General features: G+C 40.2%; 1 long non-coding RNA gene across 3 annotated transcripts in view; it reads right to left on the bottom strand.

The window, feature by feature from the left end:
• LOC101748407 overlaps positions 1 to 19,101 on the bottom strand; it is a 451,745-nt gene extending 432,644 nt beyond the window's left edge. For all 3 annotated transcript variants that reach the window (XR_006931068.1, XR_005862678.2, XR_005862677.2), the window contains exon 1: positions 19,002 to 19,101. This is a non-coding gene — a long non-coding RNA (uncharacterized LOC101748407). The remainder of the gene's footprint in view (positions 1 to 19,001) is intronic.
• Positions 19,102 to 19,539: the final 438 nt, after the last annotated feature.

The raw sequence follows: 19,539 nt of genomic DNA on the forward strand, positions 1-19,539 counted from the left end.
CCTTTTCTCACCCTTATCCTATCGATTGTCTTCTGTGTCTTTTTTCTTCTTCTTTTTTTTTTTCTTTCATTTCCCTCATGCATTTGTATTTTAGATATTTTAGAGTTTCTTAGTACAACACTCCAGACTGACAAAAATGTATCAGTATGGTAAGACTTTACCAAGGAACTTACAAACATACATCCCCATAAATAAATAAATAAAAATAATTTTGTGACAGGAATGGATAAAGGAAGATAAAAAGAGAAAGAAAAAAAAAGAATTTATCACACCTCAAATTATAAGTATAACTGAGCTTTATGGTGTCTTAAAACATAACACATGTTGGCTAGCGGATGGGATGAAACTAGTAAGTTTTAACACTGTGTGGGGATGCAAGGAAATTCAATGAATTCCCAGCAGCTCCAGATAAACTTAGGAGAAGGTATCAGTGCACAACGTGTGTTTGTGTCATCAGCACCAGTGGAGCAACTTATAAATGAAAAGAGAAAGGCAAAGTTGAATACAGGGCAGTGGTACGTGGTATGTGTAATTCTGCTGGTGATGCATCTCAAAAAAGGAAAAAAAAAGAAAAAAAAAGGAAATCTAAGAAGGTTTCAAATTTAACAAAATGCAGGAAACATGCCAGAGGAGCCAGCGTTTGGGAGGAAGAGGAGCAGAGGAGCAGAGTCAGCTCAAGAAGGGATGTCTCAGAGCTGAACTTTCCTATAGCTGACAGCAGTCAGTAACAGCTGTTTAAGGTTCTTGCTTCTGTGAAAGAAGGCTTTAAACTAACACCCTTGGTACCACAAAGCAAACCTGTACGGGCCTTGAGGCAATTAAAAGATCATACATAGTAAAAAGAAAAAGAAAGAAAAAAAAAAAAAGAAAAAAAAACGAAAAGAAAAATAATTGCCCTTACAGTGGAAACAATGGCTGTAAAGTTTATACATGATGGTTTCCTTTGTATTAGACCAATGCTTGCCACATGCCAAAACATAAACCAGATTCCATAATATGTAGGTTTTTCATAATTTCCTCAGATTAGTTTTTTATTAATGCCTGTCAACAGCAAATGATAGGCATGTGTTGCATTAACAGCCGCTACAAGCCATGCCAGCCCTGACTTTGCTGTTGATCTAAAACCTAGAGGAAGCTTAAAAGCCCATTGATTGAAGCCCATTTGCATTAAATCTCAGAGGTTTTTACCTTCTCCCCTTTTTAAGCAACTGTTAGTTGTTTTTACATTTTCACTAATAGTAGTCAATAATTACAGGGTTATTAACAATCATCTAGAATAAACAGAACTGATTATCTTCTCCAAGGTGTTTCAGCCATCCTTGGTTATTTATAAACTTTCTGACTTAGATAATCTTTGAGAATTATTATTATTTTTTTTTAATTTCCCCATGTGAACAGTGAAAAAGAACTTCCTGTCTCCAAGCCTCTACCCTCCAGTTCTCCTGTTCATGATAATCTCTAAGATATGCTCATAGAAAGGCAAAGTAACAGAAAGAAAATAGACTCCACATCAGCAACGAGCATGAGCTAAACCTGAGAGATACCCTTTGTTCAGCTTTAGAGCCTATACAAGCTCATAGCTTATACACTGAAAAAAGACTCAAAGCTTTTAATGCTCAATTTCTTAAACATTAGGAAAAACAAGATTTACAGACTCTTAAAGGAAAATGAGACTGAAATATTTAAACTGGAAGCTACTTGTAAAACAGTCATTTCTAATTGGTGAAATAAAAGAGTTCAGAATTGCTTTTTCTAATAGGTAATGTTCCCATCATAAAATAAAAGTGCTATAAAAATTTACTAAATTCTCACATTAAAAATGGACACACTATGTTCCTTAGTGTTCTTTTCACGTCATCAGATAACCACAGAAGTCTCTAAAATTTAAACATCTCTCAGACCAAAACGAATGAATGATCGGAAAAAAGAAATCAACTCCTTGTAGGAGTATGTGGGTTTAGAAGAACATCCCAAACATTGATAACATGGTATTCAGAAAATTTATTAGTTAGGTCTACAGCTGTTGGCCTGCTATTCAGCTAAGCTGTGTATTGCTCATATGCATTTCATGGCAGAAGCATTTCATTTCAGTGAGTGGAAAGTCCATGAGAGTTTGGCCCAGGCTGTACAAGTGTAAAACAGGACTCCACTGTGCTGAGCTGCATATTTCTGGATTCAGATTAATTAACATTGCTGACACAAATCCAAGTTTTGGATATATGTCCATCAACCTCAGAGGAATTCCATCCGAGGATGAGAACAGAATTAAGGCAAACAGATACAGGTCAGCTTTAGGAACGATCCATTATTTGTGTATATGCCGCTCTTTATCAGACAATACAATTAATAAAAGAAGGGCTTTTTCCTACTCTGGTTATGAGATTAGCTCAGTGTTCCATCACGGATGGTTCACATGAGCAAAGGTGGCTGAGCAGGGCTATATAAGCCTGAGAGATGGACAAAGCTCAGCAAGTTGAGCCTAGACTTTAACTTCTTCCCCTCTGTGCACAGAGCACTCCATTACAGCAACACAGTCACTATAGGCATTTATAGTCATATATAGACTCGGACAGATGGCACTACCACCACCAACAAAAAAAAATCTGCAGAACAGCCACCTCTGTTTTTTGTTCGAGGCAAAATTCCTAAACCTACAACAGGCAATAATTGATGGGATGGGAAATTTCCAAAAAGGCCACTTCTGCTGGGGTTTATGTACAATGTCAGCCATTTTATTGGCATTGAAAAATAATCTGGCCGCCTAAGCACATACAATTTTGCCTCATGTGCAATCAAGGCCTGTACATTTTTTATTGTACTCAGCATCCCACTCTGGAGGGAGAGGACTTCCCAAAATAAAACCTGACAGCTTACTCAGGAAAAGACTGAGTAAATAGATAGAGCCTGTGTGTTGCCTGAAGGTCAGCAAACCCAGGCTCCTCAATTAATGGCAGATGCAAATTCCAGTCTCAACGCTTTGCTCTGACAGCTTGCCCTCAACTCCCAGCCAAATCAAAGTGGCTGAGCTGCCACCCGTTCAGCTATCCTGCAGCAACAAGCATCTCTTCATCCAGTTTGGGATGGAGACAGCACTTGAGCCATGCCCATACAGCACACAGAGGCATTTTGTGCTGGCAGCGAGATTCCAGCTGCTTGTCAAAGCAAGCTTCTTACTGGGTAGTAAAAAAAAAAAAAAAAAAGAAATGCTTTTTACTATATAAGAGAATCCAAAGGAACAGAAATGATGCTTTTTAACCCCAGACAGAAGCCATCCCCATGGCTGGAACTGCAGATATGCAATTCTGCTTTGAGGATATTGGGATTCTGCTTGGAGATATCTGGAACTCCTTTCTGCTTGCTGTTCGTGTGTCGGTGGTCATTATTGTGAAGGGAGGCTGTTGGGCCATTATTAGGAGATAGAGACCTGAATTTCCAGCAACCCAATCAGTGGCTAAGATTTTGCAGCAGCTGTTTAATAATAGTTTGTCTAATAAAATATTCATATTATCATATATTTTCCATCTTAGAGGATGATCAGAATGTCATTTTAATATTTTCCCCCTACTAAAATAAAATTCTAATTAAAGCTAAAGATATATTGCCTACGGAAAGTTAAACTGTTTAAAATTATTAACTGCTTGAATACTTGTTGCTATACTACAAGCTGCTATAAAAGAAAAGAAATTAAGTACATGGGGGATTAACGCAATTTTGAAAGCTGCATTCCCCTCCCTCCTCCTTTTAGATACGCCTAACTGAGCCATAACTATTTTTCTCCACTCAGCCAGACTCCAGCTTTGTGGCTTTTTTAATAACCTGGCTTTTCAAGCTTGTGCCCCCGAGAGCCTTTTCATTTCTGCCGCACTACCTACAAGCAAATTTCTTCCAGTTGCTCAACAGCCTAATGCCTCCCTTTCTTCGTTGTTGAAGCATTTCATTGCAGTTTCATTGACTGGGAGGTGTTCTGTTACAGTGGAATCAATAGCTTAGGGCTTCCCAGCACACCGATTAGCTTGTCAGTCAGAGCCTGGGGGAGGTAGTGTAAATCCCAGAATACCAGGGGCCACCAGTTTGAAAAGTAAGGAATGCGAGGAGCCCGCATGGGTTTTTCTACCACCTGTTGCTCTGCAACATGTGCAAAGTGTATTAACTTCTTTGCTGCTACATGCCTTAAAGGTCAACTGCGATAGAAGCTTTAAGCTTTTGGAATATTTTAATTCATTACAGGAATCAACTTTTACCGATTTGCTACAAAGAAAGCCTTACAAAAGGTTGTTTTTTTTCTGTTGTGAGGCTTTTTGTTAAGGTTTGTCGGTAGGTTTGCATTTGGCAACATGTTGGTTCCTCTTTCAGCTTTATTTTATTTAAATAATCTGCTTTTTTATTATGTAGGAATAGAATCGGCTTCCACAGCAAATGTGATTCCTTCCTCTGCCCTCCCTTCCACCATGAAAACAGTACCACTTTAGATGACCCAGGCCGTCAGAGGGGGGATATTTCTTCTCTTCCCAGTTTGTGTTTGAGCAGAATGAAATTATGAAGCATGAAGTCAGAAAACTTCTGCAGTCCACATGCTGCCAGAGCAGGGTATTCCCACCTCACTGCCACCTGACTCCAGCTTCTCCCAGGCTCCATGTGGATGTCCAGAACTTCTCCCAGTGTCCCAGGGCCATCTGCTATCAGCCCAGAATGGCTTTGCACGTGGGACTGACCCGAGGCTGGCTCCCCTCCAGCTAACTCACTCGGGTGCCTCAGCTGGGTATAGCTGTGTCCTTACGGCCAGCCAAGATGATGCAGAGGTATATATTTTTAATACCTCTGGTCAGAAGTGGTGAGCGAGCCATGGTTCTCTGTACCAGCCCCTAGGTAACTAAATGCTGCCTGTTGGAAGTGCTTGAATTCTAAAAAAATACACGTAACCCAAACTCCTCCGAATGCAGCCATTAAAAACAGAGGCACGGGCCCTCTGAGCCAACCTAAGGAAACCATATTACAGACATTTATTATCCAAAAAACGTCACACATGACCACAAAAGGAAATTCTGTGCTTAGAGCATAAAAGTCTGTGCTTTGGAAAGGTTTTGCTGTCACCACATTTGGGTTTGCTCACAAAACCTCTACAAACTTGCCACAAACCACAAAGTAAACGTGCACAGTGTAAATTGTGCTTATTAACATAATTCCACAAAATTAACTCAATGGGCTGTTTTTTTATTCATTTTGTTTTAAGAGAATGGCACTGGGATTTTCTGACTATTAGCATAAACAACAGCTGGAAGCTCAGGGCTGTCCAAGTGGATTTCTAAGTTTGTATTGAAAATATTAATCTTTTCAATAGAGAATAATCTCAGACTTCTGTCATTCCAAAGGCAAGGAATGAAAAGAGTTTACATTCATTTAAAGACCCTTAGTGAAATGCCCTCCACTTTAGAGTGAAGAAAGAATCCAAATTGATCTTCTAGCTTGTTTCCTTTAACTGACAAGCGTAAGCCTACTTTTATTCTAAAAAACTAATGTTTCCTGGTCTTTTAAGTGTGTTGCTCCAGACATTTAGTTGTTTAAGCAATGCAGCAGAGGCACACAACCAAACTTTTTGTCGTACTGTAGACCACACACCTCCTGTACACCTAGTAATTAATAATCCTGAGAATGTCCATAACGAATCAATGTTTTTCCCTCCCCTCTCCCCACTACTGGAAGTGCTGTTAATTCAGCAAAATTAGCAGCCTTGTGTTGTCAGAGCAAATCACTCCCACTCTGCTATGAATGTGGTTACTCAGCAAGAGTGCATGTTCACAATTTCGGGGATGTTTTTTCTTTCTGTTTCCATCTTTCACTTTGTTCCCTCCCCCTCCACGCGTCGCAGTTGTGAACATCTGATATGGGTAAAACGGCACTGTGTGATTACTTACCATTCACTGCAGAAAAGCACTCTATACCTCGACACTTCTTTCACCAAAAACCCTGCCTCGTGTCGAATCAAAGTGCTCGCAATAAAAGCGCACCATCGTATATCATCTCCCCCATTTTACCCGGTAAATGTAATTAATTATTTCTTTACCTTGCACTTTACAGACAGTTACCTCAGGCAGCTGAAAGCAGCTCTGCTGCTTGTAACCACTTGAAGCTTCTGTCATCGGAAGGGGATTACCCTGTATTACTTATTGCACACGTGCACGCGCACACTCACACATGCACTCATTATACTCCAGGCAGGAATGTGAGCCCGCCCGGCCACGAGCCATCAGCACTGGCTTGGGCAGCAGCAGACCCGCAGGCCATGTGGGACCCAGCCAGCACCGACCAAGAGGTCTGCCTTGCAGATATCATGTTTCAGTGCAGATAAAGGCCTCCAGTTAGATACAGGCTGGAAAAGAAGTTACCATGCATCGTGGTTGGGTATACCTGTATGTTCACTTTCGTACTGCTAATGGCCAAGGGTTGGTAAAAGTGAATAAAGCACTAAATTCCCCCACAGGCTGTTCAGGAAAACATATCCAAATGAGGGAAAAGAAAAAGAGAAAGGGGTCATTCATAAGTAAAGTGATATTGCCTTTCTGACATATTATTTTTTCAAATTATCACTATTTATAAAACTCATGAATTAATTCATGAACAAAAGCTATAAAATATTCATGAGTTTTCTACAGACATGGAAGTTTTGGCTAAACATGAAATTACATATGCAGAATATACTCACACAAACAAAAACACGTATAGGAAGAGATATATTTGTCGCTTACATCCAGCTTAGTAACCTATTAGTAGGTCCCGCAGACATCTGTATTTCTCTACGGTAAATTGGGATAGACTCTAAGGGCATGATGTCCAAATGATTATGTCTGTGGGTGTCCAAGAACATCCAACACAAAATATATCTGCACACCAAGTTGTTCACTAACAGGACAAATTTCCTACCTCAAGCCCACTCTCTCTGCCCCTTTATCTGTTGTATTCCTCTAACACTGTGTAAACAACGGATGCACTGAAAAAACTGTCTCTGCTAATCACTGCTGCATAAGCTAGGTTATACTTTTCATATCCAAATCAACACCTACAGCCATCATTACTTCATGTGTTTGGATTCTGTCCTAACTGGCAGTAAAAGCTGTCATTAGGAGCAGGAAACAGTATGAAAGACCTTTCACGGCCTCTTTCAGCATGCAATGTCATCTGTTACCATGGGTTGTATAGTACTGATGGCTATAAATGCCACTATGAATGATGCAATCTCATATGTGATGATGAACTTGAAAAAACCTTTGTTGAATTTGTGCTTAAGGTGCTCATATTCCGGTTATTCATGAGCATCCAAAATGTTGATCACCAGCCGGGTGTTTCAGCAGCCCCAGTGGCAATGCTACAAAACTCCCCTACAGCCCTTCCTGTAAAAGATGGCACAAATAAACTCACTTTATAGATTCCGTGAGAGTTATTTGTCAGACATATCAGCTGCAGCTCATTTCCCTAAATTCCGTAACCTTTCCTGGCGGAAGGGTTTAGAAATAAAATTTGCAGTTTGTCTTTCCTTTTTTTTCCTTTATATTTAATGACCACATTTCTCTGAAGAGTTCTCCTTCAAATATTCTGTTCAGATGTATCTATAAATACATTTTGGATACTGAATTGCTCCTATACGTAAGCTAGTTTGTCTTTCAGGAGTAAAGCAATTTATTTCCCAAACTGTAGGTGTGAGGCAAAGAATTAGGTGTTCCCAAAAGTGGGGGATAGCTCTATACTAGCCAATGCTCTGCATGGTTCCAGGGGACGTTGTGGGCAAGTTCCCACTGGTGGCTGCCAATGGCTCTCCATCAAAAGCAGCTGCAACCTTTCCTACCAGCTGCCAATCACACCATTTTGTGCAGTGATTCTGTGCTCTGACAAAATATCCCCACCATAGGCCATGATGAACTCATCAAACATATTCTTTCCTGTAAATCAGTGGAACTTGAGCCTTGCTCTCTAAAGGCAAAAACGTCAAGTTTTAACTCACAACAAACTAAACTTCAGTGGTGTTGAATTTGCTTCTTTTAGAAACAGAGAAGCTTATTGGTCCTCTTCAGGTTAGGTTCACCAGCCTGAATGACAAGCACTGCGGCCTTCCATTATGGAACAAAGTTGTAATCATCATTATGGCTCTATGACTGAACTTACTTGCCAGTTCCAGAGGATTTTGAAGTAAAAAGTATCAAAACAGGAATTTAAAAGTCCAGAAACATAAGTGACCAGCATCACAAAAGCGGATGTGGCTGAAAAAGCTGAACTATGCTGCAGAGCAAATGGAGCATTTAGCTAACAGAAACATGAAAGAAAGTAAGAGCTCAGGCACTCTGCACCTCCTGATACACAATATCATGAACTTAAGGAGGATTATTATGGTCCATAAGGTCTAGAGTCAAACTAGACTTTCAGCATTAGCTTTGGAGCTCCCTGGTCCTATTAACTCTTAACCAGAAGAAAATCCTTCATGAGAGATTTTCTAATATTGTGATAAATATAGAAATTTATAATCTCATTTTATCTTGTGCAAATCATATGGGATATAGGTAGATAGGAAACTGCAGTAATTTCTAAATTGCCTTTATTTTTTCTGACTAAAATCTCTGAGAACATGTAAGAATATGTTAAAATTAGCTATAAATACAATAGTAATATAGGGATAATTTGGAATAGTAGACTAACTTTGTTGAATATGTGGGAAATTGTAAGAAAGAAAGCCAGGTCATACTGAACAATAAGTATATAAAATGGAAAATGATAATGTAGGAGGCAGCTGAACCATAGGACGGTGAATAATTGGGAAACTGTCAACAAATAAACAGCAAAACAGCACAGGCAAAAACAGCTTCAACTATCATATATAAAAGTTGGCAAAATGGGAGGTTAAATGTTCTTTGTATGCCTCAATTTACATAAAACACGATACAAATATTCATCAGTGATGAAGTAAGCAATTAAAAGAAGATGTGAGGGGACTGCTAAGATGCAAGCAGCCATTCCCATCAGCCCAGGGCTGTCCCCAGGAAGGCTCTGCAGGCTTAGGGATCTTATGGCACTGGAGGCACCCAGGATATTTACCCACAATGGTGGCTTGGAATAGTTGGCTTCAGTCCTTCTGAAGTCAAACATAAAAGCCTCAAGTCTGCACACCACCTAAGTAAGCACAAATTCACCTCTTCCTATGTGCTAAATAACACAGTAGTTTTGAGAGCCTTTATACTGGTTAAGCTACATCTTGGCTATAATTCTCTAGCTTTGGAAATATCCCATCGTTCTCTTCATTTCCTCACCAAATAAGCAATGTTCACCTTCTTTCTTCCTCTTTCCCCATGTACAAAGAGCTCATGAAAGAAGCAGATCCACAAGAATTTTTTAAAGTGCACTGCATATGCTTGCCCAGAAAGACAAGAGATTTCGCTGTCAAAACCTGGGGCTATACAGAGTAAAATAATAAAAAGATTAAGGGAGAGGAGTTTTTCAGGTTCAGAACCAGAGCCTTGTAACAAGGATAGCCCCCTTTGTTCTCCATCTCTTTTAACTTTCTTTTTCCCTCGTAACAGTTGCCCAGTGGTTATGAAGAGCTCCAGTCCTGCATTTCAACTAAGGGGCCCTTCTTTATTCTCTCAGAAGAGGGCTGTCTCAAGAGCACCATGCTAAAGTGCTAAGTTATCATCAGGCTGGGGCTTTCGTGCAACTGTTTGTGTGTGTGTGAAACAAGCTCTCAACATGTTAGTAAGAAGCCTTTAACCCAGATTACGCCACCTCTCTTTCTATAGTGTTCTTTTAGGGCAGAGTGTGAAAGGTCACCCTCTCAGGCTGGATAGCGGTACTCAACCAATTACAGTGCGCCACTGTTTCCACAAAAGAGAGTTTCGAGCCCACGGCTACAAAAGATTTTACGTGTCTGATTTTCAAAAACACAATTACAAAAGGAGGAGGCTCGCTTATGTCTATTTTGGGCCCTGAATGATTTTTTTGTTTAGCGAGAAGAAAAAAAATTCAGTTCTCCTTCTCCAAAGAGGCCTGAAAAATGTGGCCAGCCCTGCACCTACTATTTAAAGAGCAAAACCTCTAATCCCTCAGGTTCAAGTAGGTGTGATTCAGGAGTCCTGTAGCTGCCAGAATAATAGGATGGGTTATCTGAGAATATGAGTAGGCCGGCTTTATGAAAACAATATTTGCAGCAAGTGGTATAATGACTTTGAATTACACCTTGCATCTGCCTCCCTGTTCCGCTCTCCATTCCTGACACATTGAATACCGTGAATTTCTTTTGCACAGGTACATTTTCAGACTGAATTCTCTGACTAAAGTTTCGTTATTCTAAATGTAAGGTCTTCAGAAGTATGTGTGAGAATGAGCCAGCAGCCCGCATCCTTCTGCAGTGGAGCTGCTGAACTCAATGCAATGACATTTGTGTTACTCATTGTGCATCTCAACAGGAGCTCACTGCAAATGTGGCGGGAGGAAACCTTCCCTGAACATTAGCCATCTTAGAAGTCCTAAGGCAGAGAGCTCTCCATTTAATCTGGAGACCTGGATCCTTCCTTTACTCTGTGTACCTAAAGGTCTCTCATTAGTTAGGGAAAAAAATCTCAATGCTTTTAAATTGTGCACCTGAGTATTCAAAAGACAGAGGATTTAGGCCATCAGCTCTTCCTAGTTAATTCTCAGGGAAAGCTCCATGCTTTCAGCTCCATGCTTTCAGCTTAATTGTTAAATCAAATAACATCACAGGGAATCCTTCAGAACTATCTAGGAGTGTTGGGTACGTACCGCAATCAAATTACACAGGCAACCTAGACAACCTCAACCTGAAAGTCTCATTATTTCTAGCATGTCCATCACACTGGCACCTCAGTGCCTGTGTTTAGAAAATTTTGTATTTCTCACTAAAAAAAAAAAGAGGTACGTTTTCTACTCTCTTTCTTCTGAACCCCTGGAAAACCTATTAAAACCACAGAAATTGAGAGTCTTTTGTAGGGGCAGGTAACAGCTAGAGGGATTGAATAAAGCAAGGTACCAGAATCGGCAGTAAAGTATTCCTGGAATCAGAAGCTGTAGATGAATTGCTGAAGGAGCACACATTTGAAAAAAATTAGGACAGGAAGAGAGAGTTTCATCATAGATCATGTAGAAGACCCACAAACTCAGAGAAGAAAACTAAAGACTGATGCTATTTGTGTCAGAGCAGAAAAGCAGAGTCCTTGGGATTCCTAAGAAGCTCCATGGAGATAAGAGCTGCCTATGCTACAAACTCCTCTGGTGATTCTGGGAAAATTGGTTAAAAATCCTGTAGCTCGTTGCATGTATGTGCAAAATGATTACTGATGTAATTCTCAAATGTGTTGTGAGATTTACTTGCCAAGTTTTGGGGATTCTTGAAAGAGAAGAGCCAAGTGAAGTTTCACACCATCTCACAGAAGATATATGCAAGATTTTATATGAACCTATCTACATGCTCCTATACGGGTTCCCCGAAAGATAAAATAAAACAGCACTTGCTGCACATTTCCAGCAATTGTCTTGTGTCTTTTTCTCCTCTTCCTCCATTCAATGAACTGTTAAAAGGCCAAGAAGAACTGTTGTGCAGATGATACGAAACTAAAGAACTTGTGGTAGGTGTTACACATTTTGGTACCATCTGTGCTATCTAATCCCAGCCAAAACAATCTCCTGTTCCTATGTAACTCTGAATCTCACTGGAAAAGGGGGGGGAGTAGTGTGACTGGCTCAAACCTTCCTGTGTAGGAGTATTATTATCAGTGTTTGCAAATTTTTTCCCTCTTATAACTACCATAACTCTTCTTTAAAACCACTCATCTGGCTGCTGGCCTACTATAGTGACTGAGCTATCTGCAGAAGAAAATGGCTCATGTTGGTTGGTTCATTTCTGGTGTGTTGGAGGGAATCTTCACCCATGGGAAAACCGTCAACTCACTTAAAAAGTTCTTGTCTTATTTCTCTACTTTTTCACATTGCTTCACAGTGTTCTTCACCCCACTTTGGGTCAGGAACACAGGAAAACACCCTGATGACACGTTTTGTAGCACAACTCTAGACAAGCATTTCCTGGAAATCATTCTGGATTGAAACCACTTGTAAAAGACATTTCCAAACTTTGGTGCCACTGCAGCTTCTCATAAGACTTGAAAGTGGATTGTTTTGTTTGATTATTATTTTTCTTTCATTTCTTCTTTTGTTTGTTTGTTTGTTTAGATTTAATCCATATTCTGATCTGTCCTCGGGGAGTTTGCTCTTCTCTAAAAGTTATGGGAAAACCTGTTTGTGCCAGAGGTTCATGCGTGTACACACATTAGTCATCTTATATGGAACATACATACAGTGTTGTCATCGCTGTCAAACATAATAAAACTAAGGCTAAAACACTTAGCCACATATTGATCTGCTTCTGTATCTCCTGTAGTATACTTAGTGTAATAAGGTCTTTCTACAGAGCTCTAATGCAGGGAACAGCATGCTTCCTGGAACTGTTTACTTTGGAAACAATAGAGGAAGCATCTGATCTCAAACTTGCCCATTGTTCTGCGATTCTGCTGTTGCCATATAATCCTTGGGAACCTGTGGCCCTAGTAAGAAACACAAAGGAGCATCTGATTAGGTTAGCCATTACTCTTCACAAGGCTGGTTTGTCTTGGTGATATTTTTCTTCAGGAGAAATATTTGAGAGAATTGTTCTAATAGGAAGCAGAGAAAGGAGCGATAGAAGTAAGAAATTAAAATTTCAATCACTCATGAAACCCATCTCCCACCCAGCTCAAATGATGCTGTGAGCCTCACTCTATAGTGCTGCAGCAACTCCAACAAGGGAGGATCCCATAGCTTTCCATCATGTAGAGGGAATAACCTTCTTTCCCAGAAGCCTACTTCTTTTGTTGTCAAACATATTTTAATTTTAGTCCAACACACCTGTTTATACTGAAAGCCTAGGCAAAATAATCTGTGTGATTTCATTCATCTGCTGATTAAAAAAAAAAGCAGTTGCTGAAAGACGGGAACTCTTGCAAATTACTTAAACTTGATTACTGTAATTGTTGTCAAGACAAAGTTTGCTTTATAATGAAGCAATAGATGTAGCACTGTAGTCTTTCATTGTGCTTCTAAGCAATATTCTCTGTATTTTATTGCCCTTGGAAGATAGCATCCACAAACGCATCTTTTTCACAAATAATCAGCATATTTGAGACAGAGATAAATCTACCACAATAGTACCAAAAGGCTAACCTCCAGACTGCTTACTTGTTTTCTTCAACACATCTTCCTCCCTATAGTTACTTCTTTTGTCTCCTTACTCCACGTTACCTGGATCAGATAATTGCATGCTCTGTTTAATCTTATTAAAGCAAAATCCACTCAACTATCTCATAGTTAAGTACAAAATCTTAGTTCCAGAACATTGGTTTTGCCCAGGGATATGGAAGAAAGAGAAGTGCTTATTTGAGGATAGACTGATCTCATTGAGACATGTGGTCAACCTGCTAATGAGTATGTACAATGTGAGACCATACAGCCCAACTTCAAGGGAAAAGCTTTTTCTTTTCTATTTTTTATAAAGAAAGCTAACCACTCAGTTTGCAGGAACAGAGGTAGCTGTTAACACTACTTGTGATTTTTCTTCTCTTACTGACATAAAATAAGTTTTTTCACTATATCTATCTTTTCCAAAAAGAGGTGAAAAAGATAAATAAAATCTTAATCAAGGATTTAGAAATTCTGTCTCCTTTGGCTCATTCATCACTAATTCTGCGTATGATAAAAATGGATCAGGCACCTTTAACAAACCGGTATTTCCAAATTACCCCTGGGTAATTCAGAACAGTAGGTATTTTAATCTCTACAATCCCTAGTATGTATCTATTTATTTTCCCTGGCTTTTTGGCACCCAGTTGGCAAAAATCCAGCCCTCACAGCAACAGAGTTATCAGAAACAAAAGGAACTTCAGAGTGGAACACAGGCAGTGAAAGAATGATCAAATTAACAATTTTTTTTTATTTGGTTTCTGCTGGCATCTAGCTGGCACAGACACACACACAGATATGCACACATCAAGAAATACAAGGCAAGAAAAAGCAAGGGAAGAGGAAGAGAGAGTGAAACTGAAACACAATGCATGCTGAGAAATCCCAACAGACCCACTACATTTTATTCAAGTTTTCTTGTTTTCCCAAGCCTTTCTAACTGGCATTATTCCACAGCAGAGCAGCACAGGAGTTAGGAAAGCTGAATGAGAGCAGTGCTGCCCTGACTCCAACATGCTCTGTGTGTATGTTTAAAAGTCATTCTGCCATCCTTTTGCCAAGAAGTATTGTGTGTACATGTCTGTGTGTGTGAGAGAGTTTATAAGTTTCCAACATCAGAGACATGAGTGACTGTATTTATTAGCTTGTTTACAAATCTCAACAAATCTTTCTCATTTTTATATTGTGTTCATAAAGCTTGCCAAGTCAAGTCCCCAAAACTTCACAAATAACTTTTTTAATGGAAGAGATAATGCAGTTCTCCAACAAGGAGAGGATATCAAACCAGAAGGATCTGCAGATAGTGGAGAGCAACATTAAAGACAAAGTGGTCTTGGTTAATCGAAGGAAAGGTCTTAAGCAAAAATGTAGTTAAAGAGGGATAACAGTGAAATACCACATCCTGCAGAAAAATTTCTGCATTTCTGTGCAAGATCATCTAGGAGATACAGTTGGTGGTGGGTTCAATTTCAATCAGCAAGGTTGGGATACTGAAAAAAATAAATAAATGTAAACATCCTACTGGGACACTGTGCCATCTGTAGAACACTTGATGCTTCCCCTCAGTTCTACTCAACACTGGTATGGTAACAGCTGTGCACTGTAATCTAAGAAAGGTTTGTATCAAATAGAAAGGGACCCCTGGACAACAACAGCAGAGATGAGAGGTCCAGGAAGTGCTGCCAATGTTTTTAGGACTTAATTTTGTTCAAGTTTTGATAAGAGATGAAGGGGGAAAAAAATGGCAGCAGTTTTCAAAAAATAGAAAACTAGACATAAAAGTAAAAATAAAAAATTCTTCTACATGTGCATTTTGGCTAACAAGTTTTAGGAAATTAAATACCACTGAGCACTGGAATAGACCACATGGGGACCTATGGCACTAGCAGCTGTTAAGAAGCACAGGCAAACCTTGTCCAAACCATTTCTTCTCGTGCCCTAGCACAGGAAAGGACCAGATAATCTCCTGGGGTCCCTTCCTGGCTCACTCTTGATGGCTCCACAATAAAATTTGGGAAATGTCAAAATTATGTGCATTCCTCATTGTCCTCCACAGTGCATTAGCTCCAGCTGGAAAGAATTAAGCAGCAAGAAAATTATCTCTTCTCTCAGTTCTGGCATCACAGCAGCTCCCAGCAAAGAGGAGTAACTTTTAACTGAAGTCCAGCTCCAACCTTTATATCCCAGACACAGAGGCTCATGCTCCCCTCAGTCAGAGAACATACAACTGGTTATACATACAAGAGCTGGCACGTATTCTGTGCATGAGGTACCTGGAAATTTGGCTACTGAACTCCAGCAAGTTTCTGCAGATCACTTATGAACTTTTTAGTTTTTTCTAGAAGCTTAGAAACTGGATGAAAATTGGGGTATATTTTCCGTAGGGCAGCAAATTGCACAGAGAGCCACCCTGCCAAGTTTCATCCCCACCCTCCCGAGATGGAAGCCCTATTTTTTTTCCATGAAACTGTTCTATAATGCATGAGCAGAACAACTTTTTCTGCAACATTCCAGGACCATTTCACTCTAAAGAATTTTTGCAGTGGGAAAAAAAAAAAAAAAAAAAAAGGGTTATTTTCATACCAGAAACCCAAAATTTCAGCCAAAGTTTTTGAAGTTGGGATAAGTTAGAACTGAAAAGTGAAAAAAAGATTTTGCTCAAGGTTAGTGCCACACAATTATTAGGAGGAATAATGAGACTGAAAAGAACTTCCAAGGTCAGTTAACTCAGTTCTCTGCTATGCAACTATATTGTATAATCCCATTTATAAATGCATTGAACTCCAACTTGAAACTAGTTTCATTATTTGCTTTAACTGCATCTATTAGAAGGCTATTCAAGAGTGTCAGTCCTCCATTGACTAGAAATCTTTCTCTAATTTCTAACTTAACTTTATTCACGGTCAGTTTATCCCATTTGTTTGTGTGCCAGTACTGTTGCTAATTTAAATAACTTTTTTTTCTCACTTGTTTAGTTGTCTGAGGTTTAATAAAGAGCAAGATATCCCATATTCAGCAGCACCACTTATCATGCCTACAGTATATGACTTACAGATGCCTAACTTCTGTTTATCAGTTCAATTCTACTCTGTAAGACTACAGAAAGAGAAGTCCAAGAGAAATCAAACAGGAGTGTCAGTCACTGTGTGGTCCAAGTAAAATTGTTGTCCCCGCATATACAGATAACAGGGGCTTTTTGCAGAGTAAAGGAGAACATGCCTTGATACACAGAGACCATATTTCTTGGAGTACTGAATCCAAACTTCAGCTAAGAATAAGAGAAGAGCCTTGGGAATCTGGGATCTTTGCAGTGATAGTTTAATTAGACTGCCTTATCTGTACAACAAATGTGGCAGCCCTCTGAAAAAAACTCTACTTTCTCCTCCCTTCTTACAACTCTATCATTTTCTCCAGCACTACTCCTTTTGAGTAGTAACAGGTATGATGCCTACAAGCTGGGCAACACCCATGCACTAAAACTTGAAGCATCCACTTCTAAATGTGCAGCAATTTATGTAAAACAGAAAATGTGCTGTGTCTCAGCTGCCGAAAAAGGGAATTCATTCCAAAAATTGTGATGAAAAGCTGTATGTAGAACGTGTATATATAGTATATTACTTTACATATTTGGTACCTACCTGTCTGATTTTCTTTTAAAAAATGTCTTATCACTATTAGTCTGAATAAAATCTCTCAGATGACTTCCCATCATCTCTATTTTCATTATCCAACTGAGTGCTCTTTTCTGCATATTTAAATGTTTGTTTAAATTTATTGAAGTTGCCAGGGAAAAAAATAGGACACTCTCAGCTCCACTTTTCTCATAACACAAGAACTAGGGGAGAGCCAATCAGACTGAAAGCAGCAGACATAAAATTAATACAAATGAATACTTCTGTGTTGAAATGGTTGAGTGATTTCACTGCCAAAGGACAACACTGAGGTCCAACACTGAGCAAAAATTCTGACAGGATCTCTCCAAAGATCTGTGGGAAGAGTGAGTATGGACTGATCTACCCACAGATAGGAACAGATAGATAGATAGATAGATAGTCACCCTTAGAAGAAAAAGGCAGGTATCTCCATTTAAACTGGACAACTGAAAGGAAGAGGCTAACACAAAGTCACAGAGATGAGCTACTTTAATGGAAAATGATAGAGAAATCCTGCCAGGAAACCTGTGTGGATGCACCCAAGAAATGCCTTTAAGCAGAGATTACATGGAGGACCTAGCAGCCCCCCTCCAGTCTTTCACAGGACCCGTATATTGAGGTCTCCAAAGGTTTTTCTTTACCACATAGCTACCATTGAGCTTTACATGCTTAATTCCAACGTGTAAAAGTCAGATGTTTTCCCCATAAAGATTTTTCTAAATTTTCTTAACAAATGAACATGAACAACTTCAGCCTTAATACAGAGACATCTGTAGATATCTAAGGTGGCAGAATTAGCTAATTCTGAAACATTTTAGTTGAACTTTTATGATAGATGATGTTTTAGAAGGAAAAAGGGTTAGACATGTTTGGCAAACATAAGAATGCTTTACTTTTCAAGATTACTGCTGGGGAAGGGAAGAGGGAATGCTCTGTGGGTCTGCCCATCCCTTCTAGAAGGGGAAGAGGTGACAGGGTCAGAAACTTCCCTTCTGGCCAGGAACAAAAGAGAAGTCCAGGAAGATCAGATGCATTTTGATTAAGAGAACTATCTAGGGGAAAGCAGGAGGGAAATGACAGGCCCAGATTAAACAAGAATAATGCACTGAGCACAAGGTTTGGCAAGAATAACCCTCCTCTCTTAAGTAATACCTTCCTACTTCTGGACATCCTGTGTATCTGAAGGTGGGATCGGTCCCAGAAGTACACTGCATTGCATAGTCCTACCTACAAACCTACCTAAGTGGGGCTATAAGAAAGAAGGGGACAGACATTTTAGCAGGCCTGTTGCGATAGAACAAGGGGAAATGGTTTCAAACTAGAAGAGCGACATTTAGTTTTGATATAAGGAAGAAGTTTTTTATAGTAAGGGTGGTGAGGCACTGGAACAGGTTGTCCAGAGAGGTGCTGGATGCCCTGTCTTTGCAGGCACTCAGGGTCAGGCTGGATGGGGCTCTGAGCGCCTCATCAAGCTGTATGTGTCCCTGTTCATTGTAGGGGAGTTGGACCAGATGGGCTTTAAGGGCCCTTTCCAACTCAAAGGATTCTATGATTTTACTTTATGGAATAGGAGAAGCCCACAGGTGGGAACGGCACCCACCCTTTTTGGAGCCCAGGTGAAAGCTGGCTGCCAAGGTCAGGCATTAAGTCACCAGGTGGTGTATTTAATTTAAAAGGAGCGTTAACCTTGTTTACACAAAATAACACCAATATGCAGAGAAGCAGTAAATCCATTGTCGTTAAACAGCAGGGAGGCTGCGGCGTGCTGGCAGCCTGCCCGCCCGCGCCGCGAACTCAGCTGGCACCCGGCAAACGCCGGCCGGAGCCTCGGCCTCCTCCTCCTCCTCCTGGCAGCCTCTGCTGAAAATGCTTGCGGTATGCCCTTTCTACCCTCCAGTCGACTCTTTACATTCTTGTCAAATATATTTAGAGCAAGAGGTGTCCACTTGAAGGGAAACATTTGTTAATCACTTAAATGCAGGAGCCTGGCGGCTCGCCAAGTTTACATTTATAAATATGTAGTATCTGTTTCCAGCTAAACAAGGAACTCCTGACCCCCCTCACCCGCAATCCAGCAAATATACGTACATGGACGGAGGGAGCTGGAAATTCAGGGACAGACCTGCTGGACTGAGGGGCAGCACCGGGGTCCCCCTTCCCGCTGCCAATTTGTTCTCTGCCTTTGTCTGAAAGTGAGGCAGATAACAGTGCAGAAAGGGGATGATGTATCTTTAAGTAATGAACCGATTAAAGTTAAATTCCTGTTGACCGAGACAGTTGTGTTGACATTCCTGTTGTTTACAGGCAGCTGTCTCTGCTAATGACACTTAGATAACTGGAGTGAGGCTGCTGGTGGGCAGGGGCTGGGGCAGGCAGTCACTGGCTGGGTTAAAGAATGTGCTTTTTGAAACCTGGTCATCCAATTAAACATTAAAGTTTGTTGGCAGTGGTGCAATTCAGGAAGGGGAAATTCTGGGCTGCTTCTTTAACTTGTGCTCAGCTTACGTGGCTTAGAGGTCAGCCTGCCCCAAGTTGAAGGATGGGGGAGATTCCAGGAGGACTTAAAATGAGCCAGAAAGCTGTTGGGCTGTCAGCGCAGCCATGCATCCCCAGAACATGGGGCTGG

This window comes from Gallus gallus, chromosome 10 (assembly GCF_016699485.2).
Source record: "Gallus gallus isolate bGalGal1 chromosome 10, bGalGal1.mat.broiler.GRCg7b, whole genome shotgun sequence".
Taxonomy (NCBI): Eukaryota; Metazoa; Chordata; class Aves; order Galliformes; family Phasianidae; genus Gallus; species Gallus gallus.